At 46.5% G+C, this 11,572-nt stretch overlaps 1 protein-coding gene across 2 annotated transcripts in view; it reads left to right on the top strand.

Moving 5' to 3' along the window:
* Positions 1-1,102: 1,102 nt before the first annotated feature.
* The window catches only part of PRKCQ (protein kinase C theta), a 43,592-nt gene continuing 33,122 nt past the window's right edge, over positions 1,103-11,572 (top strand). The window contains exon 1 of one of the 2 annotated variants that reach the window (XM_081957136.1): positions 1,103-1,325. The gene's annotated coding sequence lies outside the window, so the exon portion shown is untranslated. The remainder of the gene's footprint in view (positions 1,326-11,572) is intronic. The other variant, XM_081957137.1, reaches the window with a different exon arrangement.

The raw sequence follows: 11,572 nt of genomic DNA, 5'->3' as shown, positions 1-11,572 counted from the left end.
AATTTTTTGGGGTAGGCTACACTGAGAGGGAAACTAGCTAGAAGTACATCTTCCTGGATAATCTTCCTTCCTTCCTTCCCTTTGTCCTTCCTTGTCCTTCCTTCCTCCTCCCTCCATCCCTTCCTTCTTTCTCTCCTTCTCAGAGCCTCCTTCCTTCCTTTTGTCCTTCTCCCTTCTTTCTCTCCTTCTCAGAGCTTCCTTCCTTCCTTCTGTCCTTCTTCCTTCTTCTTCTCCCTTCCTCCCTCCCTCCCTCCATCCCTTCCTTCCTTCTATTTCTCTTTCTCTGAGCCCCCTTCCTTCCTTCCTTTTGTCCTTGTCCTTCTCCCTTCTTTCTCTCCTCCTTCTCAGAGCCTCCTTCCTTTCTTTTGTCCTTGTTTTCTCCCTTCTTTCTCTACTCCTTCTCAGAGCCTCCTTCTTTCCTTCCTCCCTCCCTTCCTTCCCTCCCTTTGTCCTTCTTCTCTTCCCTTCCTCCCTCCCTCCCTTCTATCTCTCCTTCTCAGAGCCTCCTTTCTTCCTTCCTCCTCCTCCTTCCTTCCTTCCTTCCTTCTATCTCTCCTTCTCTGAGCCCCCTTCCTTCCTTCCCATCTTCCTTCCTTCCTTTTGTCTTTGTCCTTCTCTCTTCTTTTTCTCCTCCTTCTCCGAGCCTCCTTCCTCCCTTCTTTCTTTCCTCCCTCCTCCTTCTTCCTTCTTCTCCTTCCTTCCTTCTATCTGTTCTTCTCTGCGCCCCTTCCTTCCTTCCTTCCTTCCTTCCTTCCTTCCTTTTGTTCTTGTCCTCCCTTCTTCCTCTCCTCCTTCTCCGAGCCTCCTTCCTTCCTCCCTCCCTCCTTCTTCTTCCTTCTTCTCCTTCCTTCCTTCTATCTCTCCTTCCTTCCTTCCTTCCTTCCTTCCTTCCTTCCTTCCTTCCTTCCTTCCTTCCTTCCTTCCTTCCTTTTGTCCTTGTCCTTCTCCCTTCTTCCTCTCCTCTTTCTCCAAGCCTCCTTCCTTCCTTCCTTCCTTCCTTCCTTCCTTCCTTCCTTCCTTCCTTCCTTCCTTCCTTCCTCCCTCCCTCCCTCCCTCCTTCCTTCTTTCCTTCCTTCTTTCCTTCCTTCTTTCCTTCGGGGGCCAGCCGGGACCAGCTCCTCTGCAGCGCCGTCCCTGCCAGCGGAGGCGGCGACAGCAGCGAAGCGGTTGCGGCGGGCGCGGGGGCGACCGGCTGGTTCGGGTGACGGAGAGCAGCAGCTGCCGCCGCAGCCGCAAGAGGAGCCGCTGCTGGACGGAGCCGCCGGGGCTGGCTGACCGAGACGGACCGGGCGAGGAGCACAGGAGCTCGGCCGGGCGACGAGCAGGTAAGGGGCCCGAGGACCGGGGCTGGAACCCCCCAGCGACCCCAGGACGCTGCTAGCGCCGAGGGTGGAAACTCCCGCTGCCGCTTTCCACTCCGCGATTCCGGCGTCCTACTCGGAGCTGCTGCCGCCGCTTGCTAAGGCTGCGCTGGTGGGCAGTTTCCCTTCCCCGACCTTACTTTGTCCTACCTCCAAGGGAGGGAAAAGCCAGAGGAGCAGAGCTTGGAGCTGGGGGTCGGGAGGAAGCAACTCTCCCACCTCAAACCAGGTTACAATCCGTTGGAATCAGGGTTTACCTTCTTTAGTGGGGCTGCCTGGACGCGATCCAGTCCTGGGTGGCTAGATGCCCAGAGGAAAGGTTGCCAGTTTTTAAATCAAGGGTCTCTCTCAACTTAGTTCTTTCCCCCCAGCAGACGTTTCATGACCCAGTTAGGTAATATCATCAGTGTTAGTAGGGAAGCGGGGTATCCCCCCCCCCCTTTATATTCTTAGTGCAGAAGTCTTCAAACTTGGCAACTTTAAGACTTGTGAACTTCAACTCCCAGAATTCTCCAGCCAGTTTGTATTCTTAGTGCAGAGGTCTTCAAACTTGGCAACTTTAAGACTTGTGAACTTCAACTCCCAGAATTCTCCAACCAGTTTATATTCTCAGTGCAGAAGTCTTCAAACTTGGCAACTTTAAGACTTGTGGACTTCAACTCCCAGAATTCTCCAGCCCATTGGTTGGTTGGATAATTCTGGGAGTTGAAGTCCACAAGTCTTAAAGTTGCCAAGTTTGGGGACCCTTTTGCAAGTGGCTTGCCCTGTTGGTGTAGGTGGGGGTAGTCTTAGAGATTCTTTGGTTGGGCCATTTACCTTTGGCTTATTTGGCAGTTTGGAGTAGAATCGAGCTGGAAGGGACCTTGGAGGTCTTCTAGTCCAACCCCCCGCTCAAGCAGGAGACCCTACACCATTTCAGACAAAGTGTTCAGCCTCTTTTTAAAAACCTCCTGTGATGAAGCAGCCACAACTTCTGGAGGCGGGCTGTTCCACTGGTTAATTGTCCTCCCTGTTAAGAAGTTTCTCCTCAATTCCAAATTGCTTCTCTCCTTGATTAGTTTCCCTCCATTGTTTCTTATCTTGCCTTCTGCTGCTTTGGAAAATAAGCTGACCCCCTTCTTCTTTGGGGCAGCCCTTCAAATACTCGAATGCTGCTATCATGCCATCCCCCTAGTCCTTTTTTTCTCTAGACTAGCCATACCCAAATCTTCCAACCGTTCTTCGTACGTTTCAGTCTCCAGGCCTTTAATCATCTTAGTTGCTCTTCTCTTCGTACTTGCTTTCCTTGCTTGGGAAATATGGTTTACTTCTTCTTCATCGCTGGTCTGGTCTAATCTTGGAGTTAAACTACGTTCATCTTGGTTCTGATTGTTGGTGGGACAATGTTTTTGGCCTTTTTGTTTCCTTTTTGGCTTGTTGATTGCCTCTTTTGCATAATATACGCATGTGCCAAGTGCCAAGGCTTCTAGAAATCCCCAAGTGTTTTTAGACTTGGCTTGGTCTAGGATGGTCCCTGTTGAAAACTATGGGGAAGCGTGTCTAAGTTAGGGGTCAGCCACCTGGGGTTTTGGAGCCACATGTGGCTCGTTCGTTGCTCTGCTGCAGCTCCCTGTCACCCTTCAGCTCCACAATTGATAGGGCTTTTACTTAGGTACAGGCGGAGGAAAAAGGACGCCACATTAGGAGGAGACTCTATGGGGAACTAGACTTCCGGTCAGCTCCAGAATTGAACCGAGGGTTTCAGGCTAGGACTTTTGTGGCTCTTTGAGTGCTTAAGGTTGCCTAGTCCACATGTGGCGAAATTAAAGAGTTTTCATCCTGTCTTCTGATCGCTGGTTGGTGTTCGTGGATGCGTTCTGCCCACTTTTAAATCAGCCTGCGCGTTTCACCAGAGATTTTGATCACCGCTGACGGTTTCTTGAATTCTATCCATTTATTAGCTGCTCCGAAGGTAGAAGCTGCCGTTTTTGGTGTCTCCTTGTTCCTGGAAGTTGGCCAACCTTCCTTGGATAATGTTTTAGGCTCTGAAATTTTGTCGTGATCCTCGTTGTAAGAGAAGGAGCTTGGGGGGGGGGGGTGAGATGAAGGAAATGAGGCTTATTCTTAACTTTGGTTATAAATGACGATTCACAAGGTATGAATGGAGCCCCTTATTTTAATGGTGGTGGAGCGTTAAAAGACCCTTAATGATCACTTTAAAGGTCCCTTATTGATCTTAATGGTCTCCTGCTTGAGCAGAGGGTTGGACTAGAAGGCCTCCAAGGTCCCTTACAGCTCTGTTCTAATGGATTGAGAATGAAGAGATTAGACATGGGGACAAATGCCAAGGTAGAGTAATAGAATAACAGAGTTGGAAGGGACCTTGGAGGTCTTCTAGTCCAACCCCCTGCTTAGGCAGGAAACCCTACACCACTTCAGACAAATGGCTATCCAACATCTTCTTAAAGACTTCCAGGGTTGGAGCATTCACAACTTCTGGAGGCAAGCTGTTCCACTGGTTAATTGTTCTCAGAAAATTTCTCCTCAGTTCTAGGTTGCTTCTCTCCTTGATTAGTTTCCATCCATTGTTTCTTGTCTTGCCCTCAGGTGCTTTGGAGAATAGTTTGACACCCTGAACATGCTGCGGTTTTCTTTTGCAATTTGTGTTGACCACACCACCCTTTATAGGGTGTGTTTCCTTGGGCCTCATGTGCACAGCCCCAGTGTCGTGTTAACCAGGATCTCAGATGAAACATGTGTTGGCACAACCGTGAAATCTCATTCTGTATTTATGGATGAACTCGTCGGTTGGATACCCGTGCTTCGCTATGGAACGGTGTGATCAGGCTTGATAAATTGACAGTTAAAGCTTGAACATATAATGAGTAGTTATAATCAGCATCTCCTATCCCCTTTCTCTCCCTCAAGCTCGCCCCATTGATCCTCTCCTATCCCCTTCTCTCCCTCAGGCTTGCCTACAGAAGCATCTCCTCTCCCCTTTCTCTCCCTCAAGCTTGCCCCATTGATCCTCTCCTATCCCCTTCTCTCCTTCAGGCTTGCCCACAGAAGCATCTCCTCTCCCGCTTCTCTCCCTCAAGCTTGCCCCATTGATCCTCTCCTATCCCCTTCTCTCCATCAGGCTTGCCCACAGAAGCATCTCCTCTCCCGCTTCTCTCCCTCAAGCTCGCCCCATTGATCCTCTCCTTATCCCCTTCTCTCCCTCAGGCTTGCCCACAGAAGCATCTCCTCTCCCGCTTCTCTCCCTCAAGCTCGCCCCATTGATCCTCTCCTTATCCCCTTCTCTCCCTCAGGCTTGCCCACAGAAGCATCTCCTCTCCCGCTTCTCTCCCTCAAGCTCACCCCATTGATCCTCTCCTATCCCCTTCTCTCCCTCAGGCTTGCCCACAGAAGCATCTCCTCTCCCCCTTCTCTCCCTCAAGCTCGCCACATTGATCCTCTCCTATCCCCTTCTCTCCCTCAGGCTTGCCCACAGAAGCATCTCCTCTCCCGCTTCTCTCCCTCAAGCTCGCCACATTGATCCTCTCCTATCCCCTTCTCTCCCTCAGGCTTGCCCCACAGAAACCTCTCCTATGTTATCCCCTTCGCTACCTTTCAGGTGGGGAGGGGGAGTAGAATGTATAAGCTCCCAGCGTAAAGGCCAGATGAGTTTCACACACACACGTACTAAATAATCCAGTAGTACAAAGTTTTTCATTTGTGGCAGTTAAAGAAATTAGTTAAATTAGACTTGCAAAAGTGCTTGGAGTATGTCATTATACAACGTACCCAACAGGGTATAAATGAAAACTGATCGAAAAAGAGATGCATGCAGATTTACGACCAAAACTGAGCCCAAAGTTTCTGTTGTTAAGTGAGGCATTTTAAAGTGAGTTTTCCCCCATTTGACGGCCTTTTCTTGGCACCGTTGTTAAGTGAATCACTGCAGTTGATAAGTTAGTAACCTGAAGATTTGGGGGGGGAGGGGGGGTTTGAGGCGAAGAGAAAGAATCGTCCCTATGAAATAATTCAGCGGCTGAACGATTTGTCGAAGTAGAAAAAGGAATTTTTCCACTTTCGCAGAGCTCAGTACAAACCGTAACGGTTTAAAGTTGCAAGAGAGATTATTTTAGCTGATCCGGCAGAGGTAAAAAAAAAATCTTGATAAAGCTGGTTTAATGCCGGCATTTGGGAAATTTAGGGCCCTTCATTGCAACAGGAAGTCCATCTTTAGGGGCCGTGCAGGTACGCAATTTTGCTAGAATATCACATACGGCGGTACAAACATGTTAAGTCTTTGCTAGATGTATAACCGGCAGATACGCAAATTTGACCGATGGAAATAAAAATTAGAGAAACTGCATATTGCTCAGGAAGGCTGCTGGTGGTAGGGAAAGGATCCGAGGGGTGTGGGACGTGTGTTTTTGTTGAATCTGACATTGTGATGAGGCAGGCAGGTGGCAAATGGACTTAAAAATGGTATTTGTCAAATAGGAGAGAGCCAGTTTGATCTAGTGGCTAAGGCACCAACAGGCTAGAAAACAGGAGACTGTGAGTTCTAGTCCTGCCTTGGGCATGAAACCCAGCAGGGTGACTTTGGACCAATCACCAGGAGATCTGGCTGGCTGGGGAATTCTAAGATTTGAAGTTCACCCCATCTTAAAGCTGGTGAGATCGAGAAACACTGCATTAAGGTAAATAGTGTTCTTTCATTCGTTTAAAAAAATGAATGAACTCTGATTGGCTAGGATGTCACTCATTGACGATATATGATTGACTGCTACAGATGCTTTGGGACCATTTGAGCTTGCTGTAGACAGGAGTCAACCCAATGACCAGTTCCCCATAATATATGGGAGAACAAAGTACCCTAAGCCATTTTAACCCGGTTAACCTGTTGCCTGAACCAAACCTCTAAGAAGGTTAATTGTCGTCCCCCCCCCCCCAAATTGGTTGATTCCCTAACTTTTTGGCACCATATTACAGAATTTGATAGGTCTTCTAAGACATAGATTTTTTATTTTATACTCTCTGCAGTTTTAGTAATAGTAGCAGTAGTAAAATTTCATTCAAGGAGCATTTGAGGGATATGATCCATTTTGTAAATCCCAAGTCTCAGATAGATTGAGGAGAGTTGGTTCCCCCCCCTCCCCATTGTCTAGATTTTTGGCTAGCCTTCCAAAATTGCTTCAGTATTGGTCTGTGTCTGGTTGAAAATTCAATTTTTGTGTAGGATAGTGACTCATAAAGATTTTCAGTCAATGAGACATTTTTTTAAAAAAGGAAGAGGACATTGTAATATTGCAAGATTGGACGGACGGCAAACCTTCTGATTCATCTGATGGGGGTCTTGTGTGTGTGTGTGTGTGTGTGTGTGTGTGTGTGTGCGCGCGCGTGCCCCTCTGAATTGTTGATCAGGCTGGCCTCTTTCTCTTCTGCTCATTAAGTCTTGCACAGTCTTGTGAATTGTGAGGCCCCCGTGCTGAAAAGAGACCGACTGAGTCTGTGGAAGTGGTCGGGGCAGGAAACGCCTTGTCAAAGTTCCAGGAAATTGAATAAAACAAGAGAAAGAGACAATCCTCCTGCATGCAATTTGTTCTCTGGTTTTTGAAAAGTATATAGGCGTAACTGACGGGGGTATAAGAAACTCTGCTCAAAATACTGGCCAGTTCAGTAATTCTTTGTACCATTATTATCATTTCTTTTATTCATTAAACATGAAACTCAAGTCAGCTGAACGTTCAAAAGTGCATCACAAATACCAGTGACTGGTGCTAATGGTTGATACGGTTTGCTGCCAGCGTCCTAGGGATCAACCAAGGACCTTCTTAAAATATAAGATGTTCCGAGTAGCGCAGTTTTTTGCAGTTCCGCTGGTGTGATTGCAGGAAGCTGCAGTTTGTGGATGTACCTTGTAAAATTCTTGGACATGGTACGTTTTTCTTCTACTACAGTTTGATGGATTTGCAATAGCCCCTGCCCCTTATTTTTCATGGCAGATTCAACCTGTCAATGTCACTTCATGGATGTAAAGCGTGATACATATTCCATTATTATATACTTTATTCATTAAACATGAAACTCAGCCAACTGAACATTCAAAAACACATCACAAATACCAGTGACTGGTGCTAATGGTTGATACGGTTTGCTGCCAGTGTCCTAGGGATCAACCAAGGACCTTCTTAAAATATAAGATGTTCCGAGTAGCCCAGTTTTTTGCAGTTCTGCTGGTGTGATTGCAGGAAGCTGCAGTTTGTGGATGTACCTTGTAAAATTCTTGGACATGGTACGTTTCTCTTCTTCTACAGTTTGATGGATTTGCAATAGCCCCTGCCCCTTATTTTTCATGGCAGATACAACCTGTCAATGTCACTTCATGGATGTAAAGCGTGATACACATTCCATTATTATATACTTTATTCATTAAACATGAAACTCAGCCAACTGAACATTCAAAAATGTTGACTGCTGCTAATGGTTGATGTTTGCTGCCAGCATCCTAGGGATCAACCAAGGACCTTCTTAAAATATAAGATGTTCCGAGCAGCGGAGTTTTTTGCAGTTCCACTGGTGTTATTGCAGGAAGCTGCAGTTTGTGGATGTATCTTGTAAAATTCTTGGACATGGTGCCAAGTGCCCCGATGACAATGGCTATCACTCTTACATGCTTCGTCCATAATCGGGTAGTTTCGATGGCCAGGTTTGAAGTGCAGCTTTTTGTAGTTCTGCTGGTGTTATTGCAGGAAGCTACAATTTCTTGACCCCACCCGCAGGTCACCACTACCGATTCACCCAAACCAGTTCAAACTGGCTGAATACTAACACTGAACGGTTGTGTGTCAAAAACTTGAAGCAAGTTGCAGACAGATTCTTGCTCACTCAATTAATTTCTTTAACTCCTCTATCAATTAATACTTAAGGATTCCATGGCTACCTGCCTGAGCCGAGGGTTGGACTAGAAGACCTCCCAGGTCCCTTCCAACTCTGCTATTCTGTTAAAGGGCTTCCTCTTTGTTCTTAGTAATACTGAGAGTTAGAGAATTTGTTTTTCTGCCTCCTAAACAGCTTGCGTCAGCTACTTGCGAATCTGCATGAGTGACAAACTTCAAAGAGAGAAAATTGAAAACGAAAGGGTGTGTGTCTTATTTTTTTAAAAAAATTGGAGGCTGCCTGACTCCCTCTTTAGATATTTTTTTCTTCCTTTTCTTCTTTAACTTGTGTAGCTGGATAGCCATTTGCCACCAATCCTAGAACAAGGATCTTCCCTATTTTAAAAGCAAGCAGGGGGAATGTGTTGGTGAGGTGTTCTTTTTTTAAAAAGGTTAAAAAATTATTAACACAAAGTCACAAAAATGTTTCAGAACTCGTGACTTTAAGGGCATAATGCTTGAGTTAGCTTTTCCATTGGCACCTGCCCAAATTCCCAAGGAAAAAAAGAAGGATTGCTTGTTTACGATCCTGTGCTAAAACATACTAACGTTGTCCAGCTTTATGGCTTCCAAATGTGTTGAATGCCATTCCATAATCCCCAGCCAAATACCAGTTTTGGATGATACCAAATTAGCAGGCCCAATCATCCAGTTTCATGTCTATATGTATGATTGTAATGTAGGTGGGTAGTATTTCGGAATCATGCTGAACTGTTCAGAGGGAGGGAGGGAGGAAAAAAGGAAGGAGAGAAAGGGACTGAGAGGAGGGAGGGAGGAAGGTTAAGAAGGATGGAAGAAAGTAAGAGAAACAGAGAAAGAAGGAAAGAGAGAGAAAGAGGGAACAGAAGAGTAGAAAGGAAGGAGAGGAAGGAAGGAAGGAAACAAAGAGGGAGGGAGGGAAGATGGGAAGGAAGGGAGGTAGGAAGGTAGATAGGAAGGAAGGAGAGAAAGAGGGAAGACAGAGAAAGAGAGGCTGAGAGAAGGGAGGGAGGGAGGGGAAGAAGAATGGAAGAAAGTAAGAGAAACAGAGAAAGAAGGAAAGAGAGAGAAAGAGGGAACAGAAGAGAAGGAAGGAAGGAGAAAAATAGAAGGAGAGGTGGAGGAAGGAAGGAGAGAGAGGGAGAGAAGAAAGAAAATCAAAATTGAAAGTGAAAAATAGTGAAGGAAGGAAAGTGGAAGAATGGAGGAAGGAAGAGATAGAAGAGAGAGAGACACAGAGAAAGGAAAAGAGAAAAGTAAAAGTGAAAAAGAAAAAGAATGAGAAAGAGAGAAAGAAAGAAAGAGAAAGAAAGAAAGAAAGAAAGAAAAAGAAAGAAAGAGAAAGAAAGAAAGAAAGAAAGAAAGAAGAAAGAAAGAAAGAAAGAAAGAAAGAAAGAAAGAAAGAAAGAAAGAAAGAAAGAAAGAAAAACTGCAGGAGTCTTTACTTTCTTGAATGAAGAGGTAGATTAGAGTTTCAGTTTTGAAACTTGGCACAAGTCCAGAAACCTCCCAGCAAGGTTGGTCGGGCGTATGAAAAGACAAAGTCATACAAGTGGGGGAGGGGGGAGGGAGCCAGGATGCTCCGTCGGAAGAAGACAATCTGGGAAGATGGAGCGTGGGTGCCTGAAAAGTTTCCACATGAAGGAAGAGAAGGCATTTCCTGAACCATGGTGGATTTTCCAAAGGGGCTGCCATAAAGGAAGAAAAGACGGCCTCCCGCCCCCATTACAACCCAGTTTCCCACGCCCACAAGAGAACTAGAATTCCCAAACAGAAGTCTAGGATTCCTCTTTGACACCTACGCATTTATTTCTCCCAGCTTTTGAGTTGCAAATCTTTCCTTCCGAAAGAATTGCAGCCTACACCAGCAATAAGAACACAAAATCAGAACACAACATACAAGCTGGGCAGACACGACCTCGTAGACCAGTGTTTCTCAAACTTGGCGACTTTAAGTCCTGTGGACTTCAACTCCCAGAATCCCCCAGCCAGCATAGCTGGCTGGGGAATTCTGGGAGTTGAAGTCCACAGGACTTAAAGTCGCCAAGTTTGAGAAACACTGTCGTAGACGACCCTCACTCTGTCAAGGACCTTGGAGTACTCATATCCAATGAACTAAGGGCCAGAGCCCACTGTAATAACGTTGCCCAAAAGGCATTAAGAGTTGTCAACCTAATCTTCAGTAGCTTCTTTTCTGGTAACGATGCACTGGGGGTGAAATCCAGCAGGTTCTGACAGGTTCTGGAGAACCGGTAGCGGAAATTTTGAGTAGTTTGGAGAACCGGCAAATGTCATCTCTGGCTAGCCCCAGAGTAGAGTTGGAATGGAGATTTTGCAATATCCTTCCCTTGGAGTTGGGTGGGAATGGAGATTTTGCAGTATCCTTCCCTAGCCACGCCCACCAAGGCACCCACACAGAACCGGTAGTAAACAAAAATTGAATTTCACCACTGAAACACAGCATACCAAATATTTGCTAGACCAAGTCTCGAATACAGCTCATCTGTCTAGCACCCGCATTGCATATCGGACATTAACACAATGGAGCGAGTCCAGAGATATTTCACGAGAAGAGTCCTCCACTCCTCTGCTCACAACAGAATCCCTTATGCCACCAGGCTCGAAATTTTGGGCTTAGAACAACCTAGAATCGGGATGGAGACCTAAGGCGTTGCCCTGTCACCTGGCCAGTATGCATGCGCGCACTGGCCAACTGACTTTAGCCTTTTTTAGAGGCCATTTTTCGCCCTCCCCAGGCTCCAGAGGCTTTATAGGAGCCTGGGGAGGGCGAAAACAGCCTCCCTGCCCCCCCCCGGAGGCACTCCGGAGGCTTCAGGAGCTTCAGGAACGGACTTCCAGTTTGTCGTAGGACCGGTTTAAGTCCTCCGGAGCCTTCAGGAAAGCCTCCGGAGGACGAAAAATGACCCTAAGAGCAAACCGGAAGTCTGTTTCCAAAGTTCCGTTTTGCCCATAGTGCTGGTTTTTTGCATTCCGGAGGCTTCATGAAAGCTTCCGAAGCCTCCAGGAGGGTGGGGGAGGCTGTTTTGACCCTCCCCAGGCTCCTATAAAGCCTCTGAAGCCTGGGGAGGGCGAAAAAAGCATGCAAAAAACGGGGGGTTAGTGCCTGTATTCGTATTCCTTTCCTGTATTCATAATCATGTTTATACTTATATATGTTGTCTTAATACATGCTGGACGAAATAAAGAAAAAATAAAAATAAATTTCTCAAGCAATTTGAAGCCCGGTGGACTTCAACTCCCAGAATTCCCCAGCCAGCGTAGCTGCTTCTGTGTTTCACAGTCAGTATGTCTATGGAGATTCTC

This window comes from Natrix helvetica (genome assembly GCF_964273705.1).
Source record: "Natrix helvetica genome assembly, chromosome: 6".
Lineage (NCBI taxonomy): Eukaryota > Metazoa > Chordata > Lepidosauria > Squamata > Natricidae > Natrix > Natrix helvetica.
The sequence above is the reverse complement of the archived record's forward strand: the minus strand, read 5'-3'. Positions and strand labels throughout refer to the sequence as shown.